The sequence below is a fragment of the Mus caroli genome, unplaced genomic scaffold (genome assembly GCF_978045245.1).
Source record: "Mus caroli unplaced genomic scaffold, Mus_caroli_1 scaffold_12, whole genome shotgun sequence".
Lineage (NCBI taxonomy): Eukaryota > Metazoa > Chordata > Mammalia > Rodentia > Muridae > Mus > Mus caroli.
Genome location: NW_028227267.1, coordinates 98,454,851 through 98,467,519, shown reverse-complemented (window position 1 = coordinate 98,467,519; position 12,669 = coordinate 98,454,851). Strand labels below are relative to the sequence as shown.

The window sequence follows — 12,669 nt, the reverse complement described above, 5'->3', positions numbered from 1 at the left end:
TCCACTTACAAACCAGTGCGTGCCACTGTGCTATGCCTGCTGTGTGGTACCACGATGCGTTCTATTTTCAGGGCGCTGCATTGCAACCACACACATTTGGTTACCAGGATTAGCTTTGGCATCGCCCCTTACAGCTCTTGAAAAAGAAAAAGTATTTTATGTGGCTGAGTTCCTGGTGAGTCCGTGTGGACTCTCTGCTTTTGCTCTGCTGGGAGTTGTGGGTAGGGGAATGTCTTGCTTGCATGCTGGCACATGCTTGTCCACTTAGGTTGGCTGGCAACACCGGCTCTGTGGTATGGGCCTCCCTGGAGCCACACCCCACCTCCCTCCCCGAGGTCCAAGACTACCTGCCAGTACTTTCTATGTGCAGGCAGCAAAGTTGGGGTGTTAGACACAGTAAGAGGGATATCCAAAAGAATGAGAGAGGAAGAGGCCGATTCACCAGCTTAAGTTCGTCAGAGTCTGAGGGGACTTAAGGAAAGTGCAGAAAAATGTGTGCCCAGAGAAAAGCAACACTGACTGCCAAGGAAGCAAGGGAAACTAGAAATCAACAACTGTTTGTGGAGGAGGAAGGCTGTTCCAGGATGCTCTCAGACAAAGACAGTGTGAACTAACTAGCCAGGAACTGAAATGTTTGCTTCATTTGAAATAAGTTGGCCCCAAAGCCTAAAGAAATTTCTAAGTAAAAAGTTGAGCAGCCTAAACAAGATGATTTAATTTTAAATTAACATATGTCCAAGAAGTGAGAGCATGACATACAATGAGGAGAGACTGACGAAGACACCCAAAATTGACCTCTGATCCCCATACACACACACACACACACACAAACACGGTGATAACCTATTGGCAAAATTCCAGTTAGGAACACAATGGTATCTTGATTAGTAAGTTTACAATTTCTAAATGCTAGGTTATCTGTAATTATTTGAAAACACAAATTAACAATTTTAATGCCTACTCTCAGAAGAGCAGACAACAAAAATATCTCATTAAGACAATATCTCATATCCAACAGGAAGCAAATTTCATATTTGGGGGAGGGAAAAGGAAAAATAAATTATTAAGCATCTTCATATCTGCCTAATTTGGCTCTGAATGCTTACATTTATATAAAATTATCAGATGTGAATGTAGTACAGTGGAAGAATGCTTGCCTAGAAAACACACAAATCCTCAAGCAGGGTGCTAGGAACAGAGATACATAGATAGGTAGGTAGGTAGATAGATCGATGATAGATAGGTAGATAGATGATAGAAAATAGATAGATGATAGATAGATAGATAGATAGATAGATACTAAAACAAAATCAAACAGAATAATCTTAAGAAACTAAGAGTAAACACACCCCACATATTTTACAAAAACATAATAGCACTTACCTTGTGAACGAAATGTTCAGGTTGATAAGAGAGAAGCCACACATTCCTCAAAGCCCATCTAAGTATTTAGAGAGAAACCACTTCAAATCGAAAGTGACTCTACTCCATGGAGAACAAAGTTCAAGGAAAGAACACAAGTGGTGTGATTACATCTTAGGCTTGAGTAAAACCTTTTTTATCAGCCACAAAGCAGAATGCTGTTTTCAAGGCTTAGCGGTTCTCGGTTTTAAAAAGCAGACAAACGTCCTATATAAACTCACACATGGCCTACGCACTGGAAGTGAGGTCTGCTCCAATCAGAATTGGAACCTCCATCATGCATCCTGGACTGGAGCCCACTGGTAATTTATTTCCTGCCATTTCAAAGGATCCAAGTGGAGCATTGCCTCAGGGGATAGACAAAATTATAAAATAAAAATTTCATGTCTGTTCCAGCATCAAGCAGACACACCCAACTCAGCATAATAAAAAGAAGGCTTTTAGCCTTTACTGGGTAGAGTCATTTTCACTAGAAACTACTCCAAAAAAAGAAAAGAAAAAAAAAGTAAAGGGAAACAATAACATCAACAACAACAACAAAGCATAAATGGAAATCTTCCTCATCTAATTGGCCTGGGAGCCAGGACTAGCTTTAGAGAGATTAGTTATGCTTTCTGGCCCCATTTTCTTTATCCACGTAGTGAGTGCATACAGATCTGCGAGCCATTACAAAGGACAGGCAATTCTGTCTGCAAGGAGAGGAGTGTCAGAGCCCACTGGTTCTTCATACAAATATTCTATAGCTCAACAAAAGACATCCTATCACAAAGAGTGTGCTTTAGACACACATGACCCCTACACATTCAGGGCCAAAGGTAACTTTCAAAAACTAAAACAAGAATAACAACAACTTCAATAATAATAAACTCTAATGGTACCCAAGTAGCTCCTTCTCATTTACAATGTTTCTGTGGAGATGAAAGAAAGGCAAACACTACAGAAAAAGTAGAAGGATTGAGATGTTCATACTCCCCCCTCCCCCCGCCATAACCCCAACTAATCATTAGTAATAGTGGTGCTCACTAAGAGACTAGGATGCAAATTCCACCAAGTTCTACAAAGTTCTCCGGTTGGTACTGGCTCACTGCAGAACTTTTGTTACTCATGCCAAACTGTAAAACAGAAGATCCTGAAACAGCTGCCTCAGACAAAAGACAGCAATTCTGGAGAGTCTAGAATGTGGGGACCGCCTTGACTAGGTACATGGCTCTGAGATGGAGGACCCTTCCTAGAGAGCTGTAACTGGCCTGTCATCTCAGGCTGCAGTTATGCAAAGCTTGGCCTGGCGTGGTGGCTGTTCCCGAGGTAACTCACTCGGTGGTTGGCAAATCAGGGCAAACCGATGCTTCCAGAAGACTTAGCTGACAGAGCCAGTAATCTGAGAGAGAGCAAAGTGGAAGCCACACGTCCTGGCTCTGAAAGTCTTGTTCCATCATTTCTACAGGACTCTACTGTTACAGAGACCAGCCCTGTTCAGTGAAGACTGCACAAGGACATAAATAAAGCATCATCGACCATGGGGGAATACTGGTCCAGCATTTCACTGTCTGGACACCAGTGATTCAAACCCCACTCATATAAAAAATTCAAACACACTCTCTCTCAAGGCCTACCAAATTCTGTTTATTAACTATTTGTTTAGTGTATCTATTAGGAGGTGTGTGCGTGTGTGTATTGTGGATATATGCCAGGTGGAGGAGACCAGAGAACAATTTTTAGAAGTCAGGTCTCTCTCTCTACCAGAAGTTCTAGGATCAAATTCAAGTCACCAGCCTTGCAGGCACCTTTACCCACTGTCTTAGTTTTACTATTGCTGTCATGAAAAACCATGAGCAAAAGCACGTTGGGGGAGAAAAAAATTATTTGACTTATACAGCCATACACATGGTCCATTACTGAAGGAAGTCAGGACAGGTACTCAAACAGGGCAGAAACATGGAGGCAACCATTTAAACCAAGGCTCTGGAGTGTACTGCTTACTGGCTTGCTCCTGATAGCTTACTCAGCCTGCTTTTTTTTTTTATTTTTAATATTTTTTATTACATATTTTCCTCAATTACATTTCCAATGCTATCCCAAAAGTCCCCCATAGCGCCCCCCCCCCCCACTTCCCTACCCACCCATTCCCATTCTTTTGGCCCTGGCATTCCCCTATATTGGGGCATATAAAGTTTGCAAGTCCAATGGGCCTCTCTTTCCATTGATAGCCGACTAGGCCATCTTTCGATACATATGCAGCTAGAGACAAGAGCTCCGGGGTACTGGTTAGTTCATCATGTTGTTCCAACTATAGGGTTGCAGATCCCTTTAGCTCCTTGGGTACTTTCTCTAGCTTCTCCATTGGGGGCTGTGTGACCCATCCAATAGCTGACTGTGAGCATCCACTCCTGTGTTTGCTAGGCCCCTGCATAGTCTCACAAGAGACAGCTATATTTGGGTCCTTTCAGCAAAATCTTGCTAGTGTATGCAATGGTGTCCGCGTTTAGAAGCTGATTATGGGATGGATCCCTGGATACGGCAGTCTCTAGATGGTCCATCCTTTCATCACAGCTCCAAACTTTGTCTCTGTAACTCCTTCCATGGGTGTTTTGTTCCCAATTCTAAGAAGGGGCACAGTGTCCACATTTTGGTCTTCATTCTTCTTGAGTTTCATGCGTTTAGCAAATTGTATCTTATATCTTGGGTATCCTAAGTTTTGGGCTAATATCCACTTATCAGTGAATACATATTGTGTGAGTTCCTTTGGGATTGTGTTACCTCACTCAAGATGATACCCTCCAGGTCCATCCATTTGGCTAGGAATTTCAAAAAGTGGGGAAAAGCCTTGAAGATATGGGCACAGGGGAAAAATTCTTGAATAGAACAGTAATGGCTTGTGCTGTAAGATCGAGAATTGACAAGTGGGACCTCATGAAACTGCAAAGCTTCTGCAAGGCTAAAGACACCATCAATAAGACAAAAAAACCACCAACAGATTGGGAAAGGATCTTCACCTATCCTAAATCAGATAAGGGACTAATATCCAATATATATAAAGAACTCAAGAAGGTGGACTCCAGAAAGTCAAATAACCCCATTAAAAATGGGGCTCAGAACTGAACAAAGAATTCTCACCTGAAGAATACCCAATGGCAGAGAAGCACCTGAAAAAATGTTCAACATCCTTAATCATCAGGGAAATGCAAATCAAAACAACCCTGAGATTCCACCTCACACCAGTCAGAATGGCTAAGATGAAAAATTCAGGTGACAGCAGATGCTGGTGAGGATGTGGAGAAAGAGGAACACTCCTCCATTCTTGATGGGATTGCAAGCTTGTACAACCACTCTGGAAATCAGTCTGGCGGTTCCTCAGAAAATTGGACATAGTACTACCGGAGGATCCAGCAATACCTCTCCTGGGCATATATCCAGAAGATGTCCCAACCGGTAAGAAGGACACATGCTCCACTATGTTCATAGCAGCCCTATTTATAATAGCCAGAAGCTGGAAAGAACCCAGATGTCCCTCAACAGAGGAATGGATACAGAAATTATGGTACATTTAACAATGGAGTACTACTCAGCCTGCTTTCTTATTGGACCCATGACCACCAGTCAGGGATGGCACCACCCACAGTAGGCTGCCCTACCACCCTCATCATCAATCATTAAGAAAATGCCATACAAGCTTGCCTACAAACAGATCTTACAGAGACATTTTTTTTTTATTTTAATTTAGGGTCCGTCCTTTCGGATAATCTCAGCTTGTAACTAGTAACACGAGACTATCCAGCACACCCACTGAGCCATCTCACTGGACCACAACCCCCAAATCCTTATCTCTTGGCAAGATCAAAATCTAGATCATCATCAAAGTCAGCTCCAGGTGTGTAAGAAATTGGGTAAATGTACTTCCTGGAATAGAGCCTTTGAGTACAGCGTCCTCCTCTCAATAGCACGGCCAGTGAATGAAAAAGGAGTCTGCCTTGTCCTGAGAGCCTGCTTTAAATATGTGTAATGCAAACAGTTCGGGGCCAAAGGTGACATCTCGAAAACAAACAAACAAAGATAAACCTTAATGGTATCTAAATAGCTCCCTTCTGTTTACAGTGTTGCTATGGGGATAAATGAAGGCAAACACAACAGGAGGAGGAGGAGGCTTCAGCCAGTGAGGAAGCATCTGAACTCCAAGCATCCTCCACACTCCAGGTCCAGGTGTGGAGAAACCAAAGGCACATAGGAACCACCTCCTCCTGGAAATGCTGGAAGTTTCTCCATGAGGACCCAAAGTCTTCACAGTTAGCTGGCTCCTCCCTCCAGACTCTTCATTTAACCTTAAACATTATCTTCCTTCTTCCTGGCAGAGTTGCCTATGTGAGCATCCGTGTAACTTTCTCAGTCTGCTTGCCATCTTGCCTGCAGACACGGGGGGAGACTAGAGATTTCGGATCTCTTTGCAGTGGCTAGCAGTGCCTGTTCCCTCTAAGGAATGACATCTCCACTGTGAATCTGACTGAGCTTCAGAAAGCCAGGTCTGTGGAACTCCGAAGAAGCCTCCCCTACTCCAGGCTTCCAGGAAGACTGAGGTACAATACCCCGCAGCATCTTAGAAACCCTATTGCTGGTTTGGATGGTTGTAGGCACTTCCTTGCATCTTTCTAGGAACTCAAAGGGTTTCATAGCCACACCCTCAACTTCATCATTAACCTTGTTTTCCTGCCAATGCTCTGAACTTAATCTAGGCCTGAAAACTATGTCTCAACTCCAGCAGCATATACTGACTCAAGATTCTGGATAGCTGTCAATCCCATGACGCCCCTGTACCTCCTGCATTTCATTCAATTCTTCCCTTTCTCTCCCCTCTGGGGTTTTGCTATAATCAAAGAACAGAATCCAGACTTGACTTCCAAATTCTGGAATTCTCATTACAGAAGTGAAAAGTCTGTCCTAGACCACCTAGCTGACTGGGTATAATTCCTAGGTACACAGGAGTGGTTGTCAGAAGAGGAGAATCACCTTGGAAACAGGCTATCCTGACACTCTTACAATAAGGAACATGAAACATCACAAAGTTGGAGCATAAAAGTATATAGAGCTACTGAACATCAAATGCCCTGTGCAGGATATCCAGAGAGCAATAAATCAATTTCAGAACCCATGAGAAATATTAGATCTTAAATAACTTAAAGAGAGCTGGAGAGATGGCTCCAAGGTTAGAAGGCCTGACTGCTTATTCAAATGGCCTGAATTTGGTTCCCAGAACCAACACAAAGCTCATAACCATCTGAAACTCTACTTCCAGGGAGCTGGTACCTACTTCTGAGTTCCTGAGGGCATTGCACATGCATGGTACACAAACATACATGCATGCAAAACACCTTTACACATAAAAATAAAAATAATTCTGAAATATAAGAGCTGTTCGAAAGGAGGCTTTGTTTGTTTTTAGGGAGTTGGTTTAAGGAGTCAGCATGGGTTGGCAGTAGGGGCAGTAGTTAAACTAAATACTGCAGATGAGCCTTCCTGGAAGAGTAAGATCATGAGCTCAGCTGGGCTACACAGTAATACCCCATCTCCAGTGGACAAATCGGAGAGTGGAGAGGAATGGAAGAAAACACTAGGGTATATCTCAGCAGAAGAGCACCTGAATAGCATCACAAAGGTCTTGGATTGATTTTCCAGAACAGACAGACAGGAGGGGGCGGGGGAGGAAAGGAGAGGAGGATTCACAATTAACTACAATATTTAAAAGACAGTTTTAAAAGGCAAGAAATATAATCTAGCACCCAGAGAAGAAGAATGGTTATGAAAACATGAAAAGGATTATGAAACACGAGGAAGAGAGGAAGTTTCCAGAAGGAAGTGTGGGTTGCTATGGTGCACAGCAGTCCTGAGGAATGAAAACCACTCAAAGAATTTGACGATGATATGAAGTACCTTTAGTGACCATAAAGTCCAAAGGACAAAAAAGTAAATAAATGACTAAGAAACTGGCTCCTGGCAAAGATTCCCCAAATCCAGATCACTGTTCCTCCTCCACTGCACCCCTCCCCTTAGGAAGCTCACTATAGGGGTGGGGGTGTCCAGAAATAGCTCTCACATCCAGCTAGACCAATATATCAATTGTGCCACAACTGGTCCCATTACTGTCCCGTGTGTAAAAAGTTTATATCTCAATCATGTGGGTGTGTCTTCATTCTACATCCTGAAGATGGAGTCTGAGCACAATGTGAAGCTGACAAACATTCAAATCCTAGGCCAGAAGCGAGGCAAGTTGTATCACATGTGTAGCCTGTTCTATTTGTTCCTCACTAAGGTCTCTCCTAGAAGTCCTTAACCAGTAACATATTCTCTCGTTACTTTAGAACGTTTTCTTGTTCTTTTTTCAGAGACAGAAATTGTTGGGATGACTATCCGGAGCTTAAGTTAAACAGTCACACCTGTTTTAGTAAGCTATCAGTCTACACAAGGACTCTCTCCTTTTGTGATCCTACTGTTTTCTTGCTCAGCCCAATCCCACACTCACTCCTGTGCCCTCACCTCCTATCCCCCCAAATTAGAGATGCTCAGACAAGTTCACACACACCAAAAGCCACAGATTCCAAAAACAGTTCCCATGTCCACAGACTGATGGATGCACAAGCTGCAACGTCAGCATTCAAGATTGATGTTCACCCATTTAAAAAAGCCACAAAATACGAACATGTTCTACAGGTTAGGTGAAACTCCCAAAGCAGCTCTCAAAGGTCACATGCACCGCCACTGAAACGAAACATCCAAAATGGCTATGCCCCTAGAGACAAAACACAGGCTAATGGTTGCAGGGGCTGGAGGAAAAAAAGACACAGGGAGAAACTACTTAATGATCAAGAGGTTTAACTTTGAAGTCCTGAAATGTTCAGTGATTACATGTTACTATAAATACCACTGAATGATTAACTTTGAAACTAATGTTATATGAACTTCTTCTTGAGAAATTGTTTCTAAGAGGTGCCCTCGCCAATGTGTTTAAAACTGAAAGGCTCTTTTTAAATTCTGCCTGCCTGGAGGAAAGGGTTCAGTTGATAAAGTGCTCGCCACTCAAGTAGGAGGACCTCGGTCTGACCCCAGGAACCCACGTGTGCTGGACTTGGTGGTACATACGTGTAGCCTCTCCACAGGACAGCCTGGGCCTGGATGGCTGGCCGGCTTAGTGCTCAGTGAGGAGAAGCTGATGAGAAGGCCCATCTCTAAAGAAAGGTTGGTATGTGAGATGCATCAGTAGAAACAAGCACTTGGCATGCAAGCCTACTGGCCTGAGTATGATACCTAGAACACATTTAAGGGAGGGAGCAGGAGAGAACTGACTTCATAAAGTTGTCCTCTGACCTTCTCATACATGCCGTGGCATGTGCATACTCACATACATACAAACATACATACATATATCATACATACATACAAACATACACCAGACACACATACAAACATGCATCCTACAGGCATAAATACAACTCATAATGTTTCCAAGGGGAGAGAATCCTAGGGAACATCCAAGGTTCACCTTTGACCTATACAAGCATGTACCTATGTGCGTGCGTGCACGCATGCACACACACACACACACACACAGAGAGATGTTCACACATTTTTAAAAGTATTTCAATGTATTTACTATTCTACATCAAACCATCCATTATCAAACATCTATAGCCTAATTAAACTATACTACACCACCTAGGCTCTTATCCTATGCCATTCCTATTATTCCTTGAAGAATCGAAACTAACAAAAATACCCTCAATGAAAACTCCTAAGTGTGCTGACTTCAGAAGTCAGAGAGAGTACATCACCTCATTCACATTCCTCAGTGCGAAACTAGTCATGGAAGGGACGGGTCATTACCTTCGGCCCTTTCTGTCAATACTTCCTGAGTAGATAAGGTCAAGAAATGTCTGTCTGGAACAAGAGTTTTTATAGACTAATAAAGGGATGCATCACAGATGACTAAGCTCATCATCCCAAGCAATTTATGAGAGTAAAGCTGGACTTAAGGATCTGCTTTGAGAACCTACAAAGCTTAATCCAAAGCTCCTGAAAGATACCACCTGAAAGTCCTACTCCCTAGTTAACACAGGACTCTTCTTGTGGCTTCAAAGTAGCAGGAGGAGGCACAAGCCTATTGCAAACGAGTCTCTTTGGTTTTTTTTTTTTTTCCATCATTTTTTATTGGATATTTTATTTATTTACATTTCCAATGGTATCACCTTTTCAGGTTTCCACACACACACCCAGAAACCCCCTAGCCCATGCCCCTCTCCCTCCGCTTCTACGATGATACTCACCCAACCACTCACTCCCACCTCCCCACCCTGGCATCCCTTACACTGGGGCATCAAGCCTCCACAGGACCAAGGGCCTCTCTTTTCATTGATGCCAGATAAGGCCAACCTCTGCTATGTATGAGACTGGAGCCTTGGGTCCTTCCATGTGTACTCTTCGGTTGGTGGTTTAGTCCCTGGGAGCGGGGGGGTCTGGTTGGTTGATACTGTTCTTCCTATGGGGTTACAAACCTCTTCAGCTCCTTCAGTCCTTTGTCTAACTCCTCCATTGTAAACAAACCTTTTAACATACATAGGAGTACTGGATACGCACCAGGTTAGGCTCAGAGACTTAGAAACCCTAATTGCTTGCCTGTTTTGATGCAGTGCTAAAGTCTCAAGATGCTCACAAGTATAAGTGATGCAGAGATGGGGCCCTCATTGAAGCAGAGGCACCCAGCTGAATCCACTGGTGTTCTGCAGTCACGTTCCACGCAAACACAGAGGAGCCATGCAGATGAAACTGATACTCGGGGAAACAGCCTAGCTGTTTCTCATAAAGCAAGGTTACAAAACTGTCACTGGCCTGACAGACACATGGAAACCTGGGTTTCATCCCAGACCTTCTCAAGCACAGCCCATGTTAGAGAGATTCCCCACCAGTCATCAGTCTAGAGAGGGTAATTAGACAAACGCATTTTCAAATAAAACTCAGTGTTCTTCACTGGGCACTGAAATCCCTAGAGATGCTGGAGTCCATATGATACCAACCTCGAAAGTACTTGAAGACTCCTTTCATGATATAGACAGTGATCAAAATTCTTTTTATAAAACCACTGAATATCAGTCTAAATTTGTGTTTCAAGTATACAGATCCCACCAAGAAGTAGTTGAGCCACAATTTGGTCAGCTACTCAGTCCTCCTGCTTTTTCAGATGTTTTGAGAGAGGATCTCACGAGCTAGCCCAGACTGACCTTAAACTCATGTTAATTCTCCTTCCTCAGAGTTAAGTGCACCTTGCTCCACTAATGCTTGCTTTTTAATTTGTGAGGTAGAATCATGCTAAATCTTCTGGCTTAGATGGCTTAGTTAATAACAAACACAGTAAACCCAGTTGTCAACAAATACACACATTTATGAGGACTGTGTATGTAGATAGTCATCAGAAATCCAGCTTTACATCTTATTGATGAGGAAAGAAGGCAGTCTTGTCCCTTTCCTGTTGATTCGTTTGAGACAAGATCTCATTACAGAGCCCAAGCAGGGCTCAAATTTAAGACCCTCCCGCTTTACCTTCCTGAGTCCTGAGATTACGGGTGTACCTCACCATGCACTGCTTCAGTGTTCTGTTTATTTTTAAGTTTTCTTGGTTCTCAAAGAAAAGAGCTTGGTCTCTGCTCACAGCTGAGGCCACGAGCAGTGATTAAAGTTTTGTGACACAAAAGCACAGACCTAAGGACCGATGGGAGGGCAGAGGAAGTGCCAAGAGACACAGAGGGACCAGAAGATTCTCCTCGGCTGCAATGCCAGCAGCGTGGCAGCTGAGGTTTTGCCAGCACTGGTTGGCAGAGCAAGAGCAAAACCTACCACAGCAAGAGAGGGCAGAGGAGAGGGCTGGCAAGGCGGGGCAACAGGAAGCCAAGGGGAAAGGGTCAGGTGCTCTGCTAAAGGCTGTTTGCCCACATGTTTAATTAATCTTGGATATAGCACCAGCAGGAACAGGCTTTGTCCAATGGACACATGAATAAGGGGACAGTTTTACACAGTGTTCAAATTGCACTTTATATCAAAAGTCACACTAAAACTCACCTGCTTTTTGTTTGTTTGTTTGTTTGTTTGTTTTACTAAAATGCTGAAATGCTTGCTAAGAGGATCCTGGGCTCCAAAGTACAGCACGTCACTGCTTTAAAAAGCACAGCATCACAATGCAAAAGAAAAAACTTTTATGGAGCAAATTTAAGGAGGGGGGACACTGCCTAGCAACAGGAGAAGCAGCTGGGAGTGAGCACCTCCTTCTGGGGGGAGGCACCACCCCACCCCCCACCCCACCCCACCTCCACCTCACACTCACACATTCACACTCACACACTCACCCGAGAGCATTAACCCCAGGACTTGCTGCTTCTCCAGGCTGACTCACTTTACTAAAGTGTCAGTCCTAGTAAAATATTGCTCCAAACCCCACATACATGGTGCACAACACAGCCGCTCTCTTCCTAACATAAGCCTTAGCCAACTGAACGGCAGTCCATCTTCCAAGACCCCATAGCCTCTCCTAAGGTCAAATTCTCTCTTTAATGTCCTTTGTTCTCTGCTTGCATGGCAGTTCTTGGATTATTTAATTGGTCCTTCAACTGGCTACTTTTCCTACTGTGGAGCTTTTACTTTTTGTCTGGTAGCATACTAAAGCACTTTACAAATATGATCTTACTCAAATTCTCATCAAAAAGAAAAACAAAAACAAAAAAAAACCTACAGTCTCCTTGCCTGTGCATGAGACAAAAGGAACACTGGGTACCCAAGGTCACCAGTCGCAACAAATTAATACATTATCCTGTGGGGCTGGTAATCAAGTACTGCGTTGTAGCTCAGATGGACACCGAGTTCTATAGTTCTGTCCTTCAGTACCTTCCTCAGGCTGCGTGCGACCCCCTAGTACTGTTCCTCAGCTTATGGTGACCCCAACCCTAAAATCATTTCCATTGCTATTTCATAGCTGTAATCATGCTACTCTTATGAATCATAGTATAAATATCTGTGTTTCCCAGTGGTCTTAGGTGACCCCTGTGAGTGATCTGTTCGGTCTCCAAAGGGCTCACCACCCACAGGCTGAGAAGCACTGATCCAAGTTCTCGTACTGGGCTGAAATCCATGTGTCTACTAGTTATGGTCCTGCATCCTAAGAGAAACTTGTCTTACCTTCTCACCTTCTAAAGGCAGACATCCCCTTCACTCAGTCTCCTG

The 12,669-nt window shown here is 43.5% G+C and overlaps 1 protein-coding gene across 12 annotated transcripts in view; it reads right to left on the bottom strand.

Moving 5' to 3' along the window:
• The window catches only part of Lmo7 (LIM domain 7), a 211,460-nt gene that overhangs the window by 97,069 nt on the left and 101,722 nt on the right, over positions 1-12,669 (bottom strand). The window lies entirely within an intron of this gene.